The sequence below is a fragment of the Pongo pygmaeus genome, chromosome 14 (assembly GCF_028885625.2).
Source record: "Pongo pygmaeus isolate AG05252 chromosome 14, NHGRI_mPonPyg2-v2.0_pri, whole genome shotgun sequence".
Taxonomy (NCBI): Eukaryota; Metazoa; Chordata; class Mammalia; order Primates; family Hominidae; genus Pongo; species Pongo pygmaeus.
In genome coordinates this window covers 104771751-104798431 of record NC_072387.2, presented here as the reverse complement: position 1 = coordinate 104798431, position 26681 = coordinate 104771751, and the positions used below count along the sequence as shown (strand labels likewise).

Genomic DNA, 26681 nt, shown 5'->3' with positions numbered 1-26681 from the left:
AAATCAAAACCACAGTGAGTGATCTCTTCATACTTGTTAGGATGGCCACTATAAAAAGATTGAAAACAAAAAACAAACAGAAAATAAAAAGTGTGGGTGAGGATATGGGGAAGCTGGAATACTCATACACTGTTGGTGGGAATGTAAACTAGTACAGCCATTATGGAAAATGGTATGGCGTTTCCACAAAAAATTAAAAATGGAACTACCATAGGAGACAACAATCCCTTTTTTAAAAAAAATTTTATTTTTTTAGACAGTTTCGCTCTTGTCGCTCAGGCTGAAGTGCAATGGCACGATCTCAGCTCACTGCAATCTCCACCTGCCAAGTTCAAGCAATTCTTCTGCCTCAGCCAATGATCCCATTTTTGTATCCAAAAAAATTTGAGACCTGGCGCGGTGGCTCACGCCTGTAATCCTAGCACTTTGGGAGGCCGAGACGGGTGGATCACGAGGTCAGGAGATCGAGACCATTCTGGCTAACACAGTGAAACCTCGTCTCTACTAAAAATACAAAAAAAAAATAGCCGGGCGTGGTGGCGGGCGCCTGTAATCCCAGCTACTCGGGAGGCTAAGGCAGCAGAATGGCGTGAACCGGGGAGGCGGAGCGTGCAGTGAGCCAAGATCGCGCCACTGCACTCCAGCCTGGGGGACAGAGCGACACTCCGTCTCAAAAAAAAAAAAAAAAAAAAAAAAAATTTGAAATCAGAAGCTCAAGAAGTTATCTGCATTCCCATGTTCATTTCAGCATTATTCAAAATAGACAAGAGGTGGAAACAACCTAAATGTCTATCAATGGATGAATGCATAAAGAAAATCTGATACCTATACACAATGGAATACTATTCAGCCATGAAAGAAGGGAATCCTGTCACATGCTACAACATGGATGGACATCGAGGGAATTATGCTAAGTGAAATATGCCAGACACAGAGAAGCAAATACTGCATAATTCTACTTACATGAGGTGTCTGAAATAGTTAAACTCATAAAGGCAGAAAGTAGAATGGTGGTTGCCAGGGACTAAAGGGAGGGGAAATGGAAGAATTGCTGTTCATCAGGTATAGGGTTTTAGTTATGCAAGATGAAAAACTTCTAGAGAGCTGCTGTGCAATTATGTGCTCATAGTTAACAATATTGTACTGCAGTCTACACTGAAAATTTTGGTAAAGCCTAGAGCTCATGTTATGTATTCTTTACTGCAATAAAAAAGCAAGCAAGCAAGCACAATCAATTCCTGTCTTTAAGGACCGCATAGGCCCTTGATGCCTGTATTCCCTCAACACCACCACATTCACACATGCAGATAATTAGTCTAGATTACTTTAGTCTAGCCTGGGCACAGCAGCTCATGCCTGTAATCCCAGCATTTTGGGAGGCCGAGGCAGGAGGATCGCTTGAGTTCATGAGTTCAAGACCAGCCTTGGCAACACAGCAAAACCCCATCTATTAAAAAAAAAAAAATCGGCCAAGCATGGTGACATGCACCTGTAGTCCCAGCTACTGGGGAGGCTGAGGTTGGAGGATCACTTGAGCCCTAAAAGGCAGAGGTTGCAATGAGCTGAGATTGCTTCACTGTGATCCAGCCTGGGTGATAGGGCCAGACCTCATCTCAAAAAAAAAAAAATAATAATTAGATTACTTTAGTATAGTTTTAGTTGCTCTCGGTTTACTTTATCCAGAGGATGGGAGGTTTTTGTTTTGTTTTGTTTTTGTTTTCCAAGGTCTGGCTCAATTGCCTCAGGTTGGAGTGCAGTGCAGCAATCTCGGCCAGCTGCAACCTCTGCCTCCAGGGCTCAAGCCGTCCTCCCACCTCAGCTTCCCAAGTAGCTGCGACTACAGGCAGGCACCACCATGCCCAGCTGGGTTTTGTATTTTTTTGTAGAGACAGGGTTTTGCTGTGTGGCTGGGGCTGATCTCAAATTCATGAGCTCAAGCAATCCTCCCGCCTTGGCCTCTCAAAGTGCTGGGATTACTGGCATGAGCCACTGCGCCTGGCCTCAGAGGATGGGAGTTCAGTGCAGTTGTTTCCATAAAGGTCTGGGTCTGGGGTATTGGTTACATTTACTGGACATGCTTCAGTTGCTGAGAGAGGAAGTGCAGTATTTTTCTGCAGGTGGATTTAGTGTTGGCCTCTTTAACTTAATTGGTGATTGGAGGTGTTTATATTTACCTTTGATCTACCTCTAACAGCTGAGGAGAAGTGACAAATTTTCTGCTGCTCTCTATGTCAAGTCCTGTAGTAATTGTCATCCTGGGACCCACATTGGCTTTCAAGAGGCCCCTGTCTTTCCTTGAGTGCCTCCTGAACTCAAGAGGTATTGTGAAAGGACTGAGCAGGGCTAAGTTCAGCAGATGGAGTTTATCACATTGGTAAAGTCTTCAACAATACAGGGTAATGTTTGGAAAGTTTTGCACAGTATGATTCTCGTACATTGGTTTATGTATATTTCTACCTACGTATGTTATAGTTTGCATAAATGGCCCCAGTCCTTTACCTGTCCCTGCATTCATACTGGTGCCCATATCATTTTTATACCCTTCCATTCTAACACTGGGGTTAGCCATGCAACCTACTTTGGTCAACAGGATATTGAGCTGACATGATATGAGTAGAAGCTTGAAAAGCACTTGCATCATTGGGTTGGTTCACTCTTGCTCTCTGTCACCTTCCTGAGAAGGACATGCCTGGGCTAGCCTGCTGATTAATAAGCTGGGCTGTCCTAGATCAGCCAATAATAGCCTACTGGTCCCCCAGACTTGTGAACAAGCCAAGCCAAAACCAGCAAATCTATCTACCAACTGGCAGCCTAGCCTTAGCTGTTGTAGCCAGATCATTTTAACCCCATTGACTCACAAGGTGAATGCGGATTGTTATAATCTATTGTAGTTTTGTGATTGTTTGTCATGTAGCCTTATCGTGGCAATAGGCAACTGATCTATATGATATTGTGTTGCAGAATGCACTTTCTATATATTTAGGAGACCAGGAAAGGTATGTGGGGTGATGTCTGAAAATTCTCCTGTGAATTTGGACAGTCAGTAGGTGGAAGTGATTGGCATAACCAGGTGGGATAGAGTAATCAGAGGTGGAAAAAACCCCTCTGCAAGTAGAAAATATAGAAAGAACGTGAGAACTGTAGTTGAGTATCTGAATAAGTCCAGTAACTGTGCTCTTGTCATCTTCTTAGCTCCAGGATCTAATGGGGGGCTTGGCACTAAGAAGGAAGGAATCGATAAATGTTAGTAGAGCAGAATTGAACATTGACTCTCCTACTTTATTTTCTATTCAGCACATCTCAATTCCAGTCTATAAAATTCAGAGCCACCTGGCTATATGTAGACATTTCCTGAAATGTGTCATTTCCTTTCGATGGTGGCTGAAAGACTGATTGTTAAAAAATGTATTTAAAAATCACTAAATTAGAATGTTGTGTAATTTAGCTTTAAATTTCTCTCTGCTGAACAAATCCATTTAATGGAGATTATGCAAAATAATAGTGTAACTGTTATTTGATAGTAAGTATTTAAAATATTTAAAAGAACAAATGGTTTTATTCACTCTGGCTTCCAAAACAGGCATACATATCTATCCCTAACATTTGGTGCCTTTGAGGCAATATTTAGTGAATTCTACATATTAAAACACAATTTATACCTGAAAACAGTTAACTTTATTCCAAATTGGTTTTATTTTTAAAATAAATGAATTAGATGGCTTTTATTTTCAGCAAGTGCAATTTAGTGAAGTTTCATTACATTTAGAAAAAAACGTAATCACGAATTTTTTTGTTCATTTTGGAAGAGGTTTAAAAACTTTAAAAAATTTTAAATTTTATTTGGAAATCTTAAAATTTCCAGAAACACTATCCTGCCTCAAACTACCATTTGATAAGAATTTTTTTTTTTTTTTTTTGACGGAGTCTCGTGCTATCGCCCAGGCTGGAGTGCAGTGGTGCGACCTCGGCTCACTGCAAACTCCACCTTCCGGGTTCATGCCATTCTCCTGCCTCAGCCTCCCGAGTAGCTGGGACTACAGGCGCCCACCACCGCACCCAGCTAATTTTTTCTATTTTTAGTAGAGACGGGGTTTCACTGTGTTAGCCAGGATGGTCTCGATCTCCTGACCTCGTGATCCACCCGCCTCGGCCTCCCAAAGTGCTGGGATTACAGGCGTGAGCCACTGCGCCCAGCCAAGAATGTCACTAGAATAATCTTCACAGGTTATTTTCTCCCATTTGAAAATGGGTTTGTTACAAAAATTGATTTTGTAAGGTTTGAAAAGATTGTGTGAAGTCACTTTTTCACTATTTTATTCCCTACCCAACTTGTCATTTCTTAACTTCCTTGTAAGAAAGAGGCTGCCATTGAGGATTCTGGAATTGCAGAAGGTCCTGATTAGAAAGACGGATTAAAAACTTAAATGTAAAACCGAAAACTATAAAAACCCTTAAAGAAAACCTAGACAGAGGTCTTGGCAAAGACTTTATGATTAAGATGCCAAAAGCAACTGCAACAAAAACAAAAATTGACAAGTGGTACCTAATTAAACTAAAGAGCTTCTGCATAGCAAAAGAAACTATCAACAGAATCAACAGACAGCCCATAGAATGAGAGAAAATATTTGCAAATTATACATCTGACAAAGGTCTTGTATCCAGAATCTATAAAGAACTTCAACAAATTAACAAGCAAAAAACAAGCAACCCCAGTAAAAAGCTGGCAAAGGAGATGAACAAACACTTTTCCAAAGAAGACATACATGTGGCCAACAAACATGAAAACATGCTCGGTTGGGCATGGTAGCTCACAGTTACAATCCCAGTACTTTGAGAGGCCGAGGTGGGTGGATTGCTTGAGACCAACCTGGACAACATGGTGAAAACCCGTCTCTATGAAGAATTAGCCAGGTATGGTGGTGCGTGCCTGTGGTCTCAGCTACTTGAGAGGCTGAAGTGGGAAAATCACCTGGCCTGGGAAGTCGAGGCTGCAGTGAGTCGTGATTGTGCCACTGCACTCCAGCCTGGGCGACGGAGTAGAATGCTGTCTCAAAAAAAAAAAAAAAAAAAAAAAAAAGAAAAAGAAGAAGAAAAAGAAAAGAAGAATGGGGTCCACATCTCTAATCATCAGAGAAATGCAAATCAAAACCACAATAACATACCATCTCACACCGGTCTGAGTGGCTATTACTAAAAAGTCAAAAAATAACAGATGCTGGTGAGGATGAAGAGAAAAGGGAAGGCTTATACACTGCTAGTGGGATTGTAAATTAGTTCAGCCACTGTGAAATTAGTGTAGCTTTAAAACTTAAAACAGAACTACCATTCAACTAAGTAATCACATTACTGGGTGTATACCCAAGGAATATAAATCATTCTACCAAAAAGACACATACATGCATATGTTCATTGCAGCACTATTCACAATAGCAAAGATATGGAATCAACCTAAATGCCCATCAGTACAGACTGGATAAAGAAAATGTGATACATATACACCATAGAATACTATGCAGCCATAGCAAAGAATGAGATCATGTTCTTTGCAGCAAGATTGATGCAGCTGGAGACCATTATCCTAAGTGAACTAATGCAGAAACAGAAAACCAAACACTGCATGTTCTCACTTATAAGTGGGAGCTAAACATTGAGCACACAGGGACACAAAGAAGGGAACAACCGACACCAGGGCCTACTTGAGGGTGGCAGGTGGGGGAAGTATGAGGATCTAAAAGCCACCCATTGAGTACTATGCTTACTATCTGGGTGATGAAATAATATGTACACAAAGCCCCCATGACACACAATTCATCTATAGAACCAAACTGCACATGTACACCTGAAACTAAAAGTTAAGGAAAGAAGACTTTTATTTCAACCAGACTGTGCTTTGTTCATGTTACATACCTAATATATTTCTATATACATGATTTGAGCTATATCACTGATAAGGGAGATTTGTTTAGAGGAAGAATTGTGTATTTGTCCAAATAAAACTTTGAAGATACTGTAAAATTCCATGAAAAAAAGAGGAATGCCCATGTTGATTGTATGTTTAGTTCTGTGCAATTCACTCATGGAAAATGTATACCCAAATATGCTTTCTTGGTTCATAAAAAGTTTAGCCCCAAATAACAAACCAACAACCCCCTTGATACGGTTTGGTTGTGTTCCCATCCAAATCTCAACTTGAATTTTATCTCCCAGAATTCCCATGTGTTGTGGGAGGAACCCATGGGGAGGTAATTCAATCATGGGGGCTGGTCTTTCCCGTGGTATTCTCGTGATAGTTGATAAATCTCACGAGATCTGATGGGTTTATCAAGGGTTTCCACTTTTGCTTGTTCCTCATTTTCTCTTGCCGCCCCCATGTAAGAAGAGCCTTTTACCTCCCACCATGTTTCTGAGGCCTCTTATGTGGAACTGTAAGTCCAATTAAACCTTTTTTTGTTTCCAGTTTTGGGTATGTCTTTATCAGTAGTGTGAAAACAAACTAATACATCCCTCTATCCAAAATAATGAAGCTTTAAAAATGTATACTCATAATTTAAACACTACTAATTTCATTTTGGTATTTTAATAAGAAGAAACACATGTAGAAAGTCTGCTGCCATGATATAAATTCAGCACAAGCATGAGAAAGTGTACGGAAGACATTTTAAGAGCCTCATTTAATACTTAGAGTCTTAGGTTTCACTCCATCAAAACAAGTCATCTAACTTCCTAGAAAGTTAGGAAAATCATTCCTTCTGGTGGGTATGTTTTCTGAATGCCGAAATACTGGATTATGAGATTAGATTTTATTAGTGTGGGCACTAATTCTATCTAAATCTTATTAAACTTCTACTATACCCATAAGGCTTGTTCAAGATAGGAAAACAATTTTAAAAAGAGAATTATAGCAATCACATAGCTATTTGAAAAGAAGGACTAACTGTAACATACAGATAATTAAGGGAAAATTATTTTGTCCTTTCTAAATTGTCTGGGTAACTATCTTAATTGTCTACCTGGTGTGCCGGAGTGACATCTGTCCTAAGGTGACTGTAAATCCCAGATTTTAGAGAAGATAATTCTAGGAGACTGACAGAAGATGACAGAAGGACTAGGGAGGGTAAGAAATTGGGGACAGAATTTATGGGAACGGTGATTGCCTTCATCGTTGACTTCCTGGCCCAAGGGGAACGAATTCCACACCTTTATGGAGGAGGGAAGTATTGAGATTGTTTTGAGGGCAATTAACCTAATGTCTTTTCACATATAAAGTATCCTCTCACCTCTGAATGTGCAGTTATACCTCCAACCCCAAGATTAAGATGGAACATAGGTGATATTGTGCTGCCGGAAGCCATTTGTCAGATTCATACAATGTGAAATATCAATGCCAATGAGATGGAGAACAGCAGATTTCAGCTGCCTGGATACTGCTAAGCCACTGGTTTGACTGATTCATTGATTAATTTTTTTTTATCCCATCTGGCCTTATTTTGGGTTAGCTCAGCTGGCAACATGTGAGCATGGATCTCTGTCGACAGAGTTATTGGAGGAAAAGAGTGAAGTTCTGGACACAGATAAGGATGGGCTCTTCTCCAGTTCTTCAAAGCACTTCAGCTTCTTGCTTTGCTGTTTCACAAATCTCTCCCAAAAGGGAACTGCAGAGCACACACAAACGAAAAAAGGAGCAGAAACAAACCGGTTCCTGTCATCTTTGTTGATTTTTCATTTAGTAGACTTCTTTATGGATTAAAAAACTTTTTTTTTCTGCTTCTTGTAAAGCAATGTTCATTGGAGCTTGGCCAATAGATGGTATCATCCCTTTCTGAGTCTATGCTATGGGTGGCCTATGGAAGCATATCTGTTCAAGGCATTCATGCAAATTATTACTTACTGCCCTATAGGCTCATAAATTAATAGCTTCTCTGTGGATGAAAAACAGAAATTAGACAACCATTAAGGTTGAACAATGTTTAAAGAATATTAAATATTAATATATGAAATGAAAAAATATTGCAAGTGATATCAGCAGATATGCCCAAAGCATAACAAGCCAAACCCAAGAATGCAAATAATAAAAACATGTTTTCAGCTAGATATTCTGGATGGTTTAGTATTCAAATTAAAGTAGTTTTTTTCCCTTTCAGTAAAAACAAAGCAAAGTGTTTATTGCCATTGTCGTAGTATATGAGTGCTCATTTTCATACATAGTACAAAAACAAATTTAAGGTGAATAAACTAATAAGGTCTGGGTTATTTTGGTCATTGTGCTTGTGAAAAGAATTTTTTTTGCAATATTAAAAATGCATTGAAAAAGCAGTTTTCATCAGTCTGTGATTTTAAAATCCCAGCATTTTCATAAATAATTGTTGAGTTGACAAGTGCATCCTAGTGACTGCTAGACACTATAAAATTGTAATAAAAATAGGTGGAAGAGTCCTTGGGGTGATAGGGTGGAATAAACTGCTGCTCTTCGGATGAATGGGCATGGCCACTGGTCTTTGGCAATAAGAAATTTAGGAGGAAGGTTTTCATGACTAGATGTCCATCCTTATGATCCACCATGCTCCCATTTGGCAGATTGGACATCAGGGGTGTTGATCCTGCACAAACAACAAGCTGAAAAGGGTTCCAGCTGAGGCACTGCTCCCGCTTTGAATTAGTTGTGAGGTCTTTGGCAAGGCAAACTCTCTCGGCGTTCCCTTCCTCCAAGACCTATTTCCTCTCTCAGTCCATTCCTTGTTTATTACAGGAGGCCAATAAGGCAAAACTTATGGACTTCACAGATAAAATCTAAACAGGCACAATAATATATTCAATCATTGAGTATTTTATTTATTGCACATTTACTGTCTGCCAAGCACTCCACTAGTCACTGGGAATACAAACTTGAATAATTAAAAAATGATAGCAAACGTTTATATCATACATATAGCAGGTATCAACTCATTTCATCTTCACAACAATGCCATGAGGTAGATACCTCAAGTTACCTTTTTTTTTTTTTCTTTTACAGCTGATGAAACTTAGGCACAGAGAGGTTAAGTAACTTGCCCAAGTTTACAAACTAGGTAGCAGCAGAGCTGGGACGTGAACCCAGACTGCTAGCTCGAGTCCACACTCACCACTATACCAGGCTGGCCCTAGACTGTAGTATTCTTTCAGGCCCTGTGTCAAAGATAGATCACTGCAAAATAATGTAAAGTGGTGTAAGAGCATTATGACCCCAGCATCCATATGCGGACCCTTGAGGAGGGGTACCTAACCCAGCTTGGGGTGTGTGTGTGCGCTGCTGATTAGGTGGAGACGGGCCATAATCAGCTTCCTAAGTGAGACCTCAACTGGGTCTTAAAGGATGGGCAGGATGAGTAGGAAGGGCGTTCTAGGCTGAAATAACCAGAGCAAAGCCAGGATCAGCCTGAATCGTGCAGGGCTATGCAGCTGTAGTCAAGCTGCGAGTGATGGCAGTTGAGGCTGGTGCTGCAGGTGGGCTCAGATCTCAGAGTACCCTGCCTGGCAGGCTCAGGGGATCAAAATGATGAAGACAGAATGGAGATATCAGGCTGTGATGAGTTGTGTAGATTGCTGTGTAGAGAAGACAGGGCAGGAGCAGAGACCAGGAGGTGCTCCATGATGCAGGCAACTGTGAGAGGTACTGCGGGTGTCTAAGTACTGCAGGAGTGATCTGTGAAGAGGGACATCCTGTGTGCCAGTGCTTTTCAAACTTCAATATGCTTAAGGTTCACCCCAGGGCACTTATTTCTGATTCAGCCAGCTGGGAGTGGCGACTGAGATTGTTCATTTTTAACACACTCCCTGGTGATACCCTTGCTCCTGGTACCACACTGCAGGTTGAGTAGCATGGCTGTATGGAGTGTTCATAGGCTAGAAAGATAGCTCTTTTTTCTCTAGGAAACTTGAGAGATAACCCCAGAGAACAGGTGTAAACTGGCACATCTCAGGGTTGCTGCATCTGATTGCAAGACACCTGCTGTGTCACTGACTGGCTCTAGTTGATCTAGACTCCTTATTCCTGAAAAAACCACATGTGATCCCCTCCTAGGCATTTGTGTTCTCATCCCCCAAGACTTATTTCCAGCCTCTTCCTTCATTTGCTAGGAAAATGGGCCTAAGGAATGAAGGAAGTCAGTACAAAGGAGAGAAAGCCTATGGCATTGATTCCAGGCCCCTTTGAAATGTGTTATTTGTTTATCTATTAGGCCCCACATTTTCTAAATTGCTTTATTGCATATATGTATTTATAAAAAAATTCAAGGGAATAAAAATCACCTCAGCTTTGAAACATAACATAGCACCTTTTTGGGTAAATTGAGGCACATCCAGAGGGGTCACAGAAGGAGAGCTGGAAAACTCGACCTTAGAGCTTCACTGAACTTGCATTCAGTGAATTCAGAGATTTTTGGGAGATGTACTTTTGGGTTTCTCAGGATGCCTTGGGAGTATCACATTGGCATAGGGTCTTTGGGAGTCACAACTCATGACGTTTGCTATGGAAACTGGACATCCTTGAACAACAGGGTGCCCGGAGGGAGGGACCCAGAGGCCTCAAAAATGTGGGCACCACATTGAATTCTGCCAGATGTTCGCTCTTCATCCATCATCAACAAGAAAATGTGGGTGTGGCTGAAATTAGTTCCGGTCATCTCTGAACAAGAAGCTAGCTGAAACCAAGGAAGATGAGAGAAGAAACCCCAACCCAGGATTGATACTAAAGAAACTCTCATAAGACAGACGTGAAGGGTGGTGGCAGCTGGAATGGTGACAGTCACATCCTAAACATGCCATGGAAGCCATTACCCAGGGACTCAGCTCCAAGGACAAATGCACTTCCACGATTGTGCTGAGACCTGCTCTACTTCCCAAGCTAGTAATTCCGTATTACCCCAGGCACTGGGGAGGCCCCAGTGGGCTAACTTCCGGTCATTCTTCAATGACTTATTTTCTCAATTTGAAACAGAAAATTTATTTTATACAGATATTTTCCATTGTGTAAGAACTGAATATGCATTCTAGAATCCATGGGGGAAAATATCCAAGTGGAAAGAGCATCAACTTTTAAATTTTATTTTTATTTCTAGGTAAGTTTTCTAGTCTTAAGTTGCTGGCATTATGGGGATGTGTAAAGTTGCAGAGGAGAAAAGAGGGGGGAATCTGATGCCTAAAGGCAGTAGAGCTGATTTGAGGCAATTCACTCCACCGTTTTTCCCACTAGGAATTTATATGGCACCCATCATATTCTAAGTGCTTCCTAAGCAGTAGTGAATGGGAGGCTAGGAGAGAATAGTTAAAAAATATGCTCAGGAAATCATCTCAGGACATTGAAACTGTGGCTAAAGTAAAGCAGTAGGTAGACTTTCTTCATGCAAATTTAGTGAAAAACCCACACAATGCTGACCAAACCCTTTTTTTGTTTTGAAGTTTCTGTTGAGTGTTTATATTTTCTTTCTCTGGGTAATGTGCTACTTTATAACAATTTCTCTTGTTGCTTTGTGCACTTAGGTGGAAGCTTTAAAAAGCAAAGATCCTATCTGTTACTTGAATTTTGTATCTCCTGGGTAGTACATGCTCAAGCTCAGAGCACAGAGAGGTACAAACTAGCCTAGCCCATCTGCTTGTCTGTAAATTTACCAATTACTCTGCTAAATGAATGTTTTAATTCTACTCAGTCAAAAAATCTGGTAACTAATTGGACCTCTCTACACTGAAACCCCACATATCTTTCTGTGTTTACTTCTATCAATGAGACACTGGTTCCTACAGCTCCCAACTAACTCTCTATGATTACTAGAGATGAAAGATTCGTGGACATGGCTTGGATCGCAGGGGTTTAGAATTCCCTCAGCCCTGCTACACATACAGATCATTAAAAAGTAAATAATTTACTTCTGTTATACATGCCCTCGATTCTTCTATTCAACAAAAATTCATTCAACAAATATTAATTTACCCACCAGGTAGTAACGCAAAGACACCAAATATTATATCAGTTGGACTCTTCCTGAGTTATTCTGTCAACACAACCCAAACCCAAAGGAAGAGAAAGAGGAACTGAGAAAATTCACTTGAAGAAAGCAAGATATGGAGCCATCTGAGACTGGGTTCCCTGGGAAGACAGAGATAGAGTGTCATGTGCCGAGTTTTACTGGGGAGATACACCTATAAAGGAGTGAGGGAGGTAAGATTTGACGGAGAAGAAGCTGACCCACAAGGCATTTGCAAATAAGGCCTCAGCCACTCCTTCAGGGAGCTCTAGAGCTGGAAGGCTCTTTCAATGCCCAACATTGAGGCAAGGGTTCTGGCCTTTACATCCTGGCATTAGCCACTCATTGGCTGTGAACTGCCCCCTCTGTACCCCCAGGAAAAAGGCATGTTCCAGTTATGTTTTGCCATGTAACAAACGACTCCAAAACTTAGTGGCAGTCTACCTATCTTGCAAATGTGTGGGTCAGGAATTCAGATGGGACTCAGCTGGTGGATGCTTCTGATGCATATATCATTGGCAAGGGTTGCTTGTTCGTACTGAGCTGGTGGATGGGCTAGTCTGGTCTGGAGGATTAAAGGCAGCTTCACTTACATGTCTGGCCCCTTGGCAGGGGTGACTGGAAGGCGAGGCGCATCAGAGACTCTCAACCGTATCATCTACATGTGGCTTCTCCAGGATGGTGGTTGCAGTGTAGTTGGGATTCTTGCATAGCTCAGGGTTCACAGAGAATCCACCAAAAGACAGAGCCTGGAATTTTCTAGACTCTTATGTCATGGGCCCCAAAACTGGAACACTATCAATTCTGCTGAATTCTATTGATCAAGGCAGTCACAGAGCCTGCCTGGAATTCAAAGTGCGTGGGTGGGATTCAACCCCATCTCGCAATGAGAGGACTAATAAAGAATTTGCTGCCATCTTTAATTCTCCCACAGGGCATAAACCTGGGTGAGGTGATTCCCTATGGCACTGGGAAAGCCTAGTGAAGAGTGCAGCTGTAAGCCATCAGTAGCTGGTCTCCCCAGCAGCTGGGGGTTGCATTTGTCAGTTCTGAAGAGGGGACTTGGTGACATGCCACAGCGTCTGCTATAGGAGGAATGGTATTCTTCAGAATTAGCCCTAATGGAAGTTTTCACTGGATTATATCCTGAGGAGGAGAAAGGATTGACAAAAGGCTTGTCTAAGCAATCTCCTTAGTATTGTTCTAAAAGTGGACTTAAAAACCTAGGATGAAGAGAGGTTTGCAGACTTATCAATAAGAACACAGGGTCAGCCCTTCAAGTTTACTGATCTGTGATAAGCAGATGTCTGTTGAATGAACCCCAATGAGAGCTGTGCTAAAATCTTTGATCTTTAAGATTCACAGTAAAAAAATGGAAAGAAATGGATTTGAGGGTCTCCAGTTCTTTGGAAAAGTTTATTCTACCTTTTAAAAGTCATAGATTTTTAAAGCTGAGAGACACTGGTGACCATTTAGCCCCATTTTCATTTCACAGAAGAGAGAATATCTCCAAGATCACACAGCTAGTTAATGGCAGAGCAATGAGTAGAACCTGGATCTCCTGTCTTCCATCCCACTATCTGTTACTCTACATCATGATTTCTAAACTGGAGTTCCTTTGGATGGCATTGGTGTGGTCTCCAAGATGCCCAGGAACTTGGGGCAGAGTTGGTCCAAGTAACAGGACTTTTGGTAGGAAGCAGAGACATTTTTAATAAGGTTTCTACTGTGTTAAGAGAAATTTTAAAATAATTTCTCTAGAGAACAGTACAAACTTTCTGTGTGTTTCTCTCTTTTTTTTTTCTTTTATGTCTGCATGTCCAGTAACAGCACTTGATGAAAAGATTAGAATTTCTTTTTCTTTTTGCTTTGGATTTAATCTAGTTCAGGAGACTCTTCTGGACCTCTGAAGCATAAGCCACTTTGCCATTTCTGATAAAAAGCTGAACAAGACACACAGTCCCTGCCCGAAGAGAACTTACCATCTAATTACATCGTTACATAAAGTCAGCACTGCAGAGGTCCTTGAAGGTCATTATAGCTGCTTATAGATAGTAGGGAGCTGCTGAAGATCCTAGCCCGTGGGAGTGTTATGATTAGATCTCTACCTTTTCAGGCAGATAGGGAGGAGCTGCTTCAAGGGTCCAGATGAACAGGAAGAGCCTGAACTCTGGGGCTAGGAAGGAGGGGCAGATTTATTAGGATGTCAACGCTTTAATGGACAGATCCCCAGCTGTAGTTTTAGTTGAACCACATAGCAGGACTTGCAGAGCTGACTATACATAAGATTGTGAAGGCTGCAGGAGACAGTCATGTGACTCCTGCTGTCTCTGAGATCCCACCTTAGGTTAAGTAAAGTGGTCTCTGTTGTCTAGCGGATGCCTAATAAACAGGCTCACCTTTCAGTGGCAAACGAAAACACAGACACAAATTAATGGGCAAAGAAGAGCCCCATTTGTCTGTTTGTGTTGCTTTACAAATGGCTCAGCAAAAGCATCCCAGTGAGCTTCAATCATCCCATTTTCCCTTTTTCTTTTCTCTCATTACAGTCATTATTGGTCACAAAAGGCTGCTCACAAAACAGCTAGTGATTATAGTTTAATGCATCCTTTCTGAAACCTGCAGGGAAATTAAAGCAAGGAGCTACCTGGGGGAATGGGGAAGAGAAATGAGGTTGGGCACATCTGAGAGGCAATAGCTTTAAGTGCTAATTCTCCAAAACCTCCCAGCTGGCTGACCAGGCTGACCTTCGACAGCTTGGGAAAGCTGAGGCCACTCCCTTGCAAATTGTGGTGGCTTCTGAACCAAGGGATCCCAGCTGGGGTCCCTTCTCCATCTGAGGAGTCTAGTGACGTTCCTGAACTCTGAATGAACTCCACAAATGCCTGCCAATGACATGCCAGGATCCAAAGTCAGCTCTGGATCAGGCAAGCAAGTTTGTCTTTTGGTTTCAGCTCATGGGATCACACAACATCAAGCTCAGAGCTTCTCTGCTGGCGTTAGCATGCAACCTCACAAAGCACTAAGAATTCAGTTTAGAATGAATTCTCTCTCTCCAGCGCTTTCTACTTTCTCCATCACTGTCCTTCCAAGTAACCTGAAATCAGATCCAAATGACCTGATAATAAAAACCTAAATAATTGACATGAAAGAGAAAGATTCATTTAGTAACTGAAATACATAAGTGTTCTTCTAATAACAGTCAGATCTGATAACAGTGATTAGTGATCAGTTCTGATAACAGTTTTTGCTTTTTACAAAAATCCCAAACCTGCACTGTCTGTTACAGTAGCCACTGGCCACTAGCCACATGTGGCTATTTACATGTAAATTAATCTAACTGAATTTAAAATTCAGTTCTGCAGTCACGCTAGCTAATTGCAAGCGCTCAATGGTCACATGTGGTTACTGGCTACCATATTGGAGAGTGCAAACCACAGTGCATATATAATAGTAAAATGTAGTAAAATAATTAAGAAGTGATGAGTTTTGAGTATTTGCTACATTTGTCTTTTAGTACCATATTTAATAGTAAGTTTAAACAGTTTAATTGTTCAATAATAATAGTGCTTAAAACCAGCTCACAGAATTCCTGAAAAGGTAGCAGTCAGCTCAACTGAGCTAGTAGAAATAGTTCCAACGCACCCCTTGAACATTTTTATCATCAGAAAGTTCTATTGGGCAGTGTTGCATAAAACAGTGCACCAGCTGACCAATGTGGCAATAGAAATATCCAGAATGAGAATGAGACCTCCTTTCTCCACGCCCCCGATTGGCAGCGAAGATAAAAGACTTTAAGAATCCTAATCTTCCCATCAGTCCTTGCCTTTCTCAGACCTAAACCAAATTCCTTGCTCTTTCTTTGCAGAAGAGAATGCACACTTAATTGTTTTAGAGTGTTTCATCATCCTCTCAGATGCTTTGCAACAAATCTCTCCTCTAGTGCACTCCATAAACCTCTTCTTCCTTCATTTCCTCTCTTCCTCTGACTGTAAACCTATCTCTTTTTTTTCTAACTTCATCACAGTAAGTCCCCAGGCCCGTGATTATCAAAGTCACCTTCCAATTCACAAGCATCCCTGGTGTTTTGCATAGAATTCAGGACAATGCTGCAGGCTGAAACCTCACCAGAAATTTATACAACACCATAATGTTCTTCTGATTCCCCAGGCATTCTCTCATTGATTGGCGCCTGGGATCCATTTGTTTTCTCCAGATACCACAGCTTTTTTTCCTGGGTCAGAGAATTCAGAATGAGGTTTGTTTCAGAATAGAATAAGCACACAGAAGACTCTTTCTTGTTGGCAAACCCAGGACAGAATCTTCTTTTCTCTTCTCCAAGAAGAATATACTCAAGAGAATATTCACAGGAGGTGATGTCATTGATTTTCATTCTTTTTTTGACTCAAACTAGAAAATGACATTTTGGTACTGAAAAGGAGTATTTCCAGGGAGTAGGGCCAGAATGGGGATGTGTTGTTCTAGAGCAAACTTTGACGCTGTCTGTGCAACAGAAAATGCCAAGGAGCTTTTACAAAACACCAAACCTCCAGCCCTAAGCCTTATAGACTGATTCAATTAGTCTGGCCCTGGCATCAATATTAAGAAAAAAATTTTGAATTGTGATAAAGTATACATAACATAAAATTTACCATCCTAGTCATTTTTAGGTGTACAGTTCAGTGGCATTAAGTACATTTACATTGTTGTGCAATCACCAGCATCCAACTCCAGAACTCTTTTTTTCAACTATTATACTTTAAGTTCTGGGGTACATGTGCACAATGTGCAGGTTTGTTACATAGGTATACATGTGCCATGTTGGTTTGCTGCACGATAACTCTTTATCTTGCAAAATTAAAACTGTACCCATTAAAAAATAACTCCCCATTCCTAGACCCTCTCCCCCTGGCAGCCACCTTTCTACTTCGTGACTATGAGGTTGAGTATTCTAAATACCTCACGTAATTGGAATCATATGGTGTTTGTCTTTTCGTCACTGACTTACTTCACTCAGCAAGATGTCCTCGAGATTCTTCCATATTGTAGCATGAGTCAGAATTTTCTTCCTTTTTAAGACTCAGTGGTATTCCATTGTATGTGTATATTGCATAATGCTACTATGAACATGGGTATACAAGTATCTCTGTGAGTATCTGTTTTCATTTATTTTGTGTATATACCTAGAAGTGGGATTGCTGGATCATGGTAATTCTATTTTTCTATTTTTGAGGAACCACTTTACTGTTTTCCAATGCAGTGGCACCATTTTACATTCCTACCAATGGTACACAAGAGTCCCAATTTCTCCACGTTCTTGCCAACACTCATTATTTTCTTTTTTTTTTAAGTAGGAGCCATCCTAACAGGTGTGAGGTAGTGTCTCGTTGTTGTTTTGAGGCATCGGTATTTTTAAAAAGCTCCTAATTGGAGTTAGATGATTCCAATGTGCAAATGGAGTAAGAACCATGGCTTCAAGGAAGCTGTGGATACAGTAGGTCAGGACATCTAGTCTACCATGGTGGACTAATTCTATCTTCCAGAGAAACTAGAAGACGGAGTTTTGACTTTGGCCCCAGATAGTTCTAGATCAACTGTTGGCAAATTGGTTGGCTCCCCATACCTGTTTCCCTGTTTGCAGATGGAGGTGAGAAAACCTTCTCTGACTGTTGTTGCAACCATTACCTGGCATACATTGTCATGGGGGGGCTCAAATTTTTAGAGATGCAGAAAGTCTCACCTGGTCTCTCCCTAAAACTGAGACTTGAGGAAACTGAGCCCCAATGAGAATAAGGGATTTTTCTGAAGATTTCACTTGATGTGTCAGAATCTAATAGAAGACCCAGGTTCTGAGAAATTCTGTTCATGCCATTCTCTCCCAGACGAAAGAGAAAGTGGAACAACTGAGTCCTCTCCACATCTCATTCTTACACAGACATAAATGTCATCTCTTACAGAGACATAAGTGACTACGAATAGGTTAAGTATGACTATCTGCTCAAGATTATGTTTAAATTAGAGCTAAAAGCATTAAAGAAAAGGATTCACACTTCAATAATGGACTGTCTTCAGCCAGGCGGTAGGAAGTAAGTCAAATAGTTTGCCTTAAAAAAAAGAGAAACAGAATAATCTTTTCTACCATTCTCCACATCAATAGTAATGCCATCTTACTTTTCTGTCTTGTTTTCTCTTTTTCAAAGCACTCTCATGAGTATGATCCCATTGGATTTATGATATTCCTGTGAAGTAGGTAGGACAGATAGAATTCACCCTATTTTATTTGTTTTATTTTATTTATTTATTTATTTATTTTGAGACAGAGTCTCAAATATGACAGAGACAGAGTCTCTGTCACCCAGGCTGGAATGCAGTGGCGCGATCTAGGCTCACTGCAACCTCTGCCACTTGGGTTCAAGCGATTCTCCTGCCTCAGCCTCCTGAGTAGCTGGGATTACAGGCACCTGCCTCCGTGCCTGGCCAATTTTTATATTTTTAGTAGAGATGGGGTTTCACCATCTTGAACAGGCTGGTCTTGAACTCCTGATCTTGTGATCCACCCGCCTCAGCCTCCCAAAGTGCTGGGATTACAGGCGTGAGCCACCCCACCCAGCCCACCCTATTGTATACATGAGAGCCATGTAGTAGAGGAAATGGTGCCTTCACATGTGCAGGTAAAAAGATATTTTTGCTACTCTCAAAGGTGAGCAATTTCCTGTCTGAAGAGAAGCCTTAAGCTTGAGTAGAATTCTTGCCTTTTAAACAATTTTAACCTGCCCAGTTATGTGTTTCAAAACCAAACTTTCTATTTCACTGCCTTATGCAGAGCTTTTGGTCAAGTGTTGGTGGATGTATGTTTGTCATAATCTTCTTTGAGAGGTGAACCATATTACTTTTTTTTTTTTACATTATATTAGATACTAAACATTTCTTATTTATAATAAAATTTATTTTATAATAAGTAGAAAATTATAAACCAAAATGAATATTTAATAATTATCAGAACCACCTAAGGATGTGATTAAAGACACTGAGGGATTAGAAATGAAATGGAAGCAGGGCAAATCAGACACCTTCAAGGGTCGCACTTTCATGGACAAAAATTATCTGGAGGAGTTTGCTGAAGTGCCTTTTCCTTTGCTCTCAGAAGCCTTGTCATATAACTAGTCTCAGGTACTCATGAGTGGGCCCTGCAGCATTTCTCAGCTCATTTGAATGTCACAGTCTTCCCAGATCCACCACCCACCAACACGGGCACCTTGGACAGCTCTTCCCCAGGGGCTGGAGCAGGACCTCTCCTTACAGAAGCCCAGCCTGTCTTCTCTTGTCTGCTCTGACCATCCTGCATGAGGGAGCTCTGCCACCTCCCTGAGACTTTGCTCCACAAAGTAATAATCTCACCACCAAAGCTTTTCACGAAGAAATGCAGCTCAAATCACTCTCTTCCAAAGCTGTGCTTGGTTGGGAACTCAAATGAATCACTTGTTACAGGGAAGAACCTGGAAACCAATGGGCCAACCTGCTAGTAGGTCTTCAAACTGTAGATTGGAGATCAACAACTTTTTTATTTGTAATAATAACTTTAAAATTATTATAATTATGATGATGATGATTATTATATCTACCCATAGGGTTGTTCAGAGGATTAAATAAGAAATGCTTATGAAGTATTTAATACCATGACTGGCATGGGATAAACTCTTAGTATTATTAATAAATATTGCTAGTGAAGTGTGTGCCACATCACCTCAATGAGGCTAAATTGTATTAAGGCCAGGATTGGAATCTATACTTCTGTGCCCTACAGCATCCAGGAACAGAGTAAGTCTTCAATAAGTACTTCAACAGGAGCACATGTTGCCTCTTTCATTATAAAGAGAAGCCAGAGCTTGGTATCAAAAATTGGCAATGGTGCACCTACCCTAGACTAGCTGCAACATCTTTCTGTGTCTGTATCTACTCCACTGGGCTAGTGGGAAACTAAAAAGAACTAATATTCATCCAAGTATGTGGACTATTTAAATCTGATAAATAAGCAAACGACAATAGCAACAAACCCACCATTCCCACTGACTGCCCTTTCTTACATCTGTTGAGCCCTCATGAGGTGCATAGCATGGGGGCAAATGTATTTACCATGTATTGGCTCATTCAATTCTGCCCCTGATCCAATGGGGTAGGAAGTATCACATTCCTCATTTGGCTGCTAATAATAATAATAACAATAATAATAATAATAGTGATAGTTAACATTTACTGAGGGCTTTACTAGATGTCAGGCAATGTTTAAGATATTTTACTAGTATTAATTCAATATTAACAGCCTTTTGAGGTAACAATTCTCTTTTCCTTTTTTCCTTCCTTCCTTCTTTCCTTCCTTGCTTCCTTCCTTCCTTCAGTCCGTCCGTCTTTTTTCTTTCCTTTGTGCTTTATTGAGGTATAATTGACACATAATAAACTGCATGAAATAAAGTGTATAATTTGATAAGTTTGGGTGTATAGATACATTTGTGAAACCATCATTACCATCAAGATAGTGAACATATTCATCACCTCCAAAAGTTGCCTTGAGCCTTTTGAAATCCTCATTCCTGTTCTTTTCTGCCCCCATCCATACACCCAATGAATGGCCTGCTTTCTGTCACTCTACATTAATTTGCATTTTCTACAATTTTCTACAAATGGAATCATACTTGTTGCACTTTTTATCTGGCTTCTTGTGCTCAGCATAATTATTTTGGGATGTTGTTGTGTATGAATAGTTCATTCCTGTTGATTGCTGAGGATTACTTTATCATATGGATGTTCCACAATTTGTTTATTCATCTATCGGTTCATGAACTTTTGAGTTTTTTCTAGTTTTTAATGATTACAAATAAAGCTGCCATGACCATTTGTGTGCAAGCCTTTCTATGGACATATGTTTTTACTTATCTTAGGTAAATGCTCTAGAGTAACATGGCTGGATCATATGATGGTATATGTATAACTTTTTTTTTTTTGAGACAGAGTCTCACTCTGTCACCTGGCTGGAGTGCAGTGGTGCAATCTCGGCTCACTGCAACCTCTGCCTCCTGGGTTCAAGCGATTCTCCTGCCTCAGCCGCCTGAGTAGCTGGGACTACAGGCGTTTGCCAGCACCCCCAGCTATTTTTTGTATTTTTAGTAGAGAAGAGGTTTCATCATGTTGGCCAGGATGGTCTTGAACTCCCAACCTCAGGTGATCTGCCCACCTTGGCCTCCCAAAGTTCTGGGATTACAGGCGTGAGCCACTGCACCCAGCCACATGTGTAACTTTTTAAGAAAATTCCTACATGTTTTCCAAAGTGGTTGCAGCATTTTACACTCTTACTAGCAGTGTTTGAGAGTTCCAGTTCCTCCACATTATTGCTGACACTGGTACGATTACTTAAAAAATATTTTAGCCATTCTAATATGTGTGTAGTGGTATTTCTTTGTGATTCTAGTATGCATACATCTTCTTTAGTGAAATGTCTCTTTGAATAATCGATCTTTTTTTAAAAAAGGGTATTAATATTAGTAGTCTAATATAGCTACTGCCATGTGTTAGTATGTCTTCAAGAACAGAAACAAGGCAAGAGTAAAAAGTGAAGAAAAAACTTCTTTAAATCAAATGAAAAATGTTTTATAGACCTTGAGCCAGAATATATTCAAGGAATTGGCTTTTTTGATGCTCTGAATTGAGGGAGGGTAAGTTCTTTTTGAAGATGAGGCCTTAGAAATAAAGGGCTGATTTTTAATGGACATCAACGCTAGAACTCATTGTTTCAAAATGATAGAATATTATGACTGGAGGGGATCTCACTGATGACTAAATTCAGTAGTTATGCATATTTTTTGTTCATGGCACACTTTCAAATATAGGATTGTTGTTATTATATTTAAAGTAGTAAAATATCACTAAATAAGTCAGCAATAATTACAATTGCAATCCCAGCTACAGAATATCAGCATCTTATAGGGTATATACAGAGACCCACACAGAAGCTCACCCTTTGTTCTTGTGTTTTTGATTGAGAAGAGATGTTTACTGTCCTGAGATGTCTTATATACTCATGAGAGAAAACTATCACAAATCCTAGAAACATGACTTTCTTTGATGGTGGCCTGATGTCATGGAACGCATTTACTCATCACTGGCCACGAGTTTTGCATCAGTCTCTAATTTTTCGCATGACCCGTTCAGCACTACATGCCATGTAAAAGATTCACTTGGAAAATATGAAATGTAAATTGTCACCAAAGTTAAAATTTAACATTTCTTGAAATTTGGCAGCATGCCAGGGTGCCCCTGCCAATAATTGAGAACCACTAAGTTAGTATAAACATTCCTTTAGTAGATATGATCTTGCCTGAGGTCTTACTGTCTGGTAAATCAGAACTAGAATTCAGATCAGATGCCCAGGCCAGTGTCCTTTCCATTGCATTAGCCTGTTTCTGCCTCAGTTGAATTCAATAGTTATTTACAGAAAACACTGCATATGTATATTGATAAGCATAATAAATCAATAGATTGAAACAACTTTATTTCACATGAACAGAGCAGAAGTTGAGTTATGATTATGCTCTTAAGATCTCACTAGCCTGTGACTGGAATTCTCAGATTTCTTTCTACTCATCTCTTTCACATTATACATTATGTCCTCTGTTATCATCCTTCTATGTAAACAACTGTCTCTAAAATAATAAATGATCTACTTCTTGGCATTTGTCATTGTCTTTACTCAGTTCCAAGACTCTTCTTGTGCTCTGTGGCACTTGACACTTAGTTCACTTCATCTTAAAACTTTGTGCTCATTAGGCTTCTATGATATTTTATTTCTTATACGCTTAACTCTTTAACTCTTCTTGGCTGGATTGTCTTCTTACCCTCTGCACCAATCACTGATGTTTCCTATTTCTCTGGTTTTCATTATCTTGTTATTCTTTTATCTCTTCATTTCTTTCGGAGAGTTTATTTCTTTTCACTGTTTCAAACTTCATGTTATTGGGATTACTTCTGAATCCACAGGGAGCTCTTCCGGTGAAAAGACTCATTGTTTTTTCCAATTCTAAAATTTTTTTCTCCTGGAACTCTTATTACACTGCATTGGAGTGTTTATTTATTTATTTATTATTGTTTTGTTTTTATAATTTCAACTTTTATTTTACATTTGGGGGTACATGTGCAGGTTTGTTACATGGGTATATTGCATAATGCTGAGGTTTAGGGTATGGATCCCGTCATCCAGATAGTGAGCATAGTACTCAATAGGTAGTTTTTCAGCTCACATCCCCCTCTCTCCCCACTCTAGAAATCCACAGTATCTATTGTTCCCATCTTTATGTCCATACATAGTCAATGTTTAGCTCACTTTGAAGTGAGAACATGTGGTATTTGGTTTTCTGTTCCTGCGTTAATTCACTTAGGATTATGGCCTCCAGCTGCATTCATGTTGCTGCAAAGGACATGATCTTGTTCTTTTCTATAGCTGTACAGTATTCCATGGTATGTAGGTACCACATCTTCTTCATCCAATCCACCATTGATGGCACCTCGGTTGATTTTACATCTTTGCTATTGTGGATAGTGCTGTGATGAGCATGCAAGTGCATGTGTCTTTTTGGTAGAATGTTGTATTTTCCTTTGGGTATATACCCAGTAATGGGATTGCTGGGTCAAATGGTAGTTCTTTGCGAAATCTCCAAACTGTTTTCCATAGTGGCTGAAATAATTTACATTCCCACCAATAGTGTATAAGCATTCCCTTTTCTCTGCAGCATCATCAGCATCTGTTATTTTTTGATGTTTTATTACCAGCCATTCTGACTGATATGAAAGGGTATCTCATGGTGGTTTTGATTTGCATTTCTCTGATGATTAGTGACACTGAACATTTTTTTCAAATGCTGCTGACCACTTGTATGTCTTTTTTTGGAAAGTGTCTGTTCATGTCCTTTGCCCATTTTTTTAATGAAGTTATTCATTTTTTGCTTATAATTTGTTTAAGTTCCTTACAGATTCTGGACATTAGACCTTTCTCAGATACATAGTTTGCAAATATTTTCTCCAGTTCTATAAGTTATCTGTTTATTCTGTTGATAGTTTCTTTTGTTGTGCAAAAGCGCTTTAGTTTCATTAGGTCCCATTTGTCAATTTTTGCTTTTGTTTTTGCAGTTGCTTTTGAAAGAAAGCCAAACATTTTTGAAAGAATAACCAAAAATTATTTTCCAATGCCAATATTGAGAAGGGTATTTCCTAGGTTTTCTTCTATGATTTTTATAGTTTAAGATCTATCATTTAAATCTTTAATCCTTCTTGAGTTACTTTTTGTATGTGGTGAAAAGTAAGGATCTAGTTTTATTCTTTTGCATATGATTAGCCAGCTATCCCAGCACCATTTATTGAATAGGGAGTTATTTTCCCATTGCTTGTTTTTGCCAGCTTTGTCAAAGACCAGATGGTTGTAGGTGTGCAGCTTTATTTTGGGGTTCCCTGTTCTGTTCCATTGGTGTATATGTCTATTTTTTAAAAATCAGTACTATGCTCTTTTGGCTACTACAGCCTTATAGTATAGTTTGAAGTCAGGTAGTGTGATGCCTCCAGCTTTGTTCTTTTTGCTGAAGATTGCTTTGGGTATTTGGGCTCTTTTTTGGTTCCATATGAATTTTAAAATAGTTTTTCTAATTCTGTGAAAACTGACATTGGTAGTTTCATAGTAATAGCATTGAATCTGTATATTGCTTTGGACAGTGTGGCCATTTTAATAATATTGATTCTTCTAGTCTATAAGCAGGGGATGTTCTTCCATTTGTTTGTGTGATCTATGATTTCCTTCAGCAGTGTTTTGTAGTTCTCTTTGCAGAGATTTTTCACCTCCTTGATTAGCTATATTCCTATGTATTTTATTTTGTGTGTGTGATGATTGTAAATGGAATTGTGTTCTTGATTTAACTCTCAGCTTAAATGTTATTGTTATGTAGAAATGCTACTGATTTTTGTACGTTTATTTTGTATCCTGAAACTTTACTGAAGTCATTTATCAGTTTTAGGAGCCTTTTGGCAGAGTCTTTAGAGTTTTCTAGGTATAGAATCATATTGTCAGAAAAGAGAAATAGTTGACTTATTTTCCTATGTGGATGTCTTTTATTTCTTTCTCTTGCCTGACTGCTCTGGCTAGGACTTCCAGTACTGTGTTGAATAGGAGTGGGCAGAGTGGGTATCCTTGTCTTGTTCCATTCTCAAGGGGAATGGTTCCAGCATTTAACTCTTCAGTATGATGATGGTTGTGAATTTGTCATAGATGGCACTTATTTTGAGCTATGTTCCTACAATGCCTAGTTTGTTGAGGACTTTTATCATGAAGGAATGTTGGATTTTACCAAAAGCTCTTTCCACATCTATTGGGATGATCATATGATTTTACTTTTAATTCTGTCTACAGAATACTTCACCCGGCAATCACAGAATATGTATTTTTCTCATCTGCACATGGAACATATTCCAAGATTGCCCACATGCTTGGTCATAAAGCAAGCCTCAATAGGTTTTTTAAAAATCAAAATCATACCAAGCATACTCTTGAATCACAGTGCAATAAAACTAGAAATCAATACCAAGAAGAGCTCTCAAAATGACACAAATACATAGAAATTAGGCAACTTTATCCTGAATGACTTTCGGATGAGCAATAAAATTAAGGCAGAAATTAAAAATCTTGGAAATGAATTAAAACAGGGACACAACTTACCACAATCTCTGGGATGTAGCTAAAGCAGTGGTAAGAGGAAAGTTTATAGTGCTAAACAGCCTCAACCAAGAAGTTATAAAGATCTCAAATTAACAGTCTAACTTTGAACTTAGAGGAATAAGAAAAAAGAATAAACCAACACCAAAGCTAGCAGCAGAAAAAAAATAACAAAAATTATAGAAGAACTGAATAAAGTTGAGATGCATAAATCCACACCAAAGATCAATGAAGCCAAGAGTTGGCTATTCAAAAGAATAAACAAGATTGATAGACTGCTAACTAGATTAATCAAAAGAGAGAGAGAGAAGATCCAAATAAATACAATTAGAAATGACTAAGAAGTCATTACAACCCATCCCACAGAAATACAAACGATCCTCAGAAACTGTTATGAACAACTCTAGGCACACAATTTATAAAATCTAGAGGAAATAGATAAATATTTGGAAACACACAACCTCCCAGGATTGATCAAGGAAGAAAATGAAAACTTGAACAGACCAGTAACAAGCTCCAAAATTGAATCAGTAATAAAGAAAACTACCAACCGAAGAAAGCCCTGGACCAAGTAGATTCACAGCCAAATTCTACCAGATGTACGAAGAAGTGGTACTAATCCTACTGAAACTATCCTGAAAAATCAAGGAGGAGAGCCTCCTCCATAGCTCATTCTATGAAGTCAGCATCAGCCTGGTACCAAAATCTGGCAAGACACAATGAAAAAATAAAACTTCAGGCCAATATCCCTCATGAACATAGACACAAAATCCTCAATAAAATGCTAGCTGACTGAATGTAGCAGCACATCAAAAAGTTAATACACCATGATCAAGTAGGCTTTATTCCTTGGATGCAAGGCTGGTTCAACATATACTGGAGCTTTAAATCTACTCTCCTCATCCTTTAACTCCTCTTTCATATTCTTCATTTCCTTGGCT

The 26681-nt window shown here is 39.6% G+C and overlaps 1 long non-coding RNA gene across 1 annotated transcript in view; it reads right to left on the bottom strand.

Annotated features, from left to right (window-relative positions):
* Nucleotides 1–721: 721 nt before the first annotated feature.
* The window catches only part of LOC129011761 (uncharacterized), a 176960-nt gene continuing 151000 nt past the window's right edge, over nucleotides 722–26681 (bottom strand). Inside the window, exons 4-5 of the long non-coding RNA XR_008493429.2 lie at nucleotides 4970–5044; nucleotides 722–3219 (exon numbers count right to left, since the gene is read on the bottom strand). This is a non-coding gene — a long non-coding RNA (uncharacterized LOC129011761). The remainder of the gene's footprint in view (nucleotides 3220–4969; nucleotides 5045–26681) is intronic.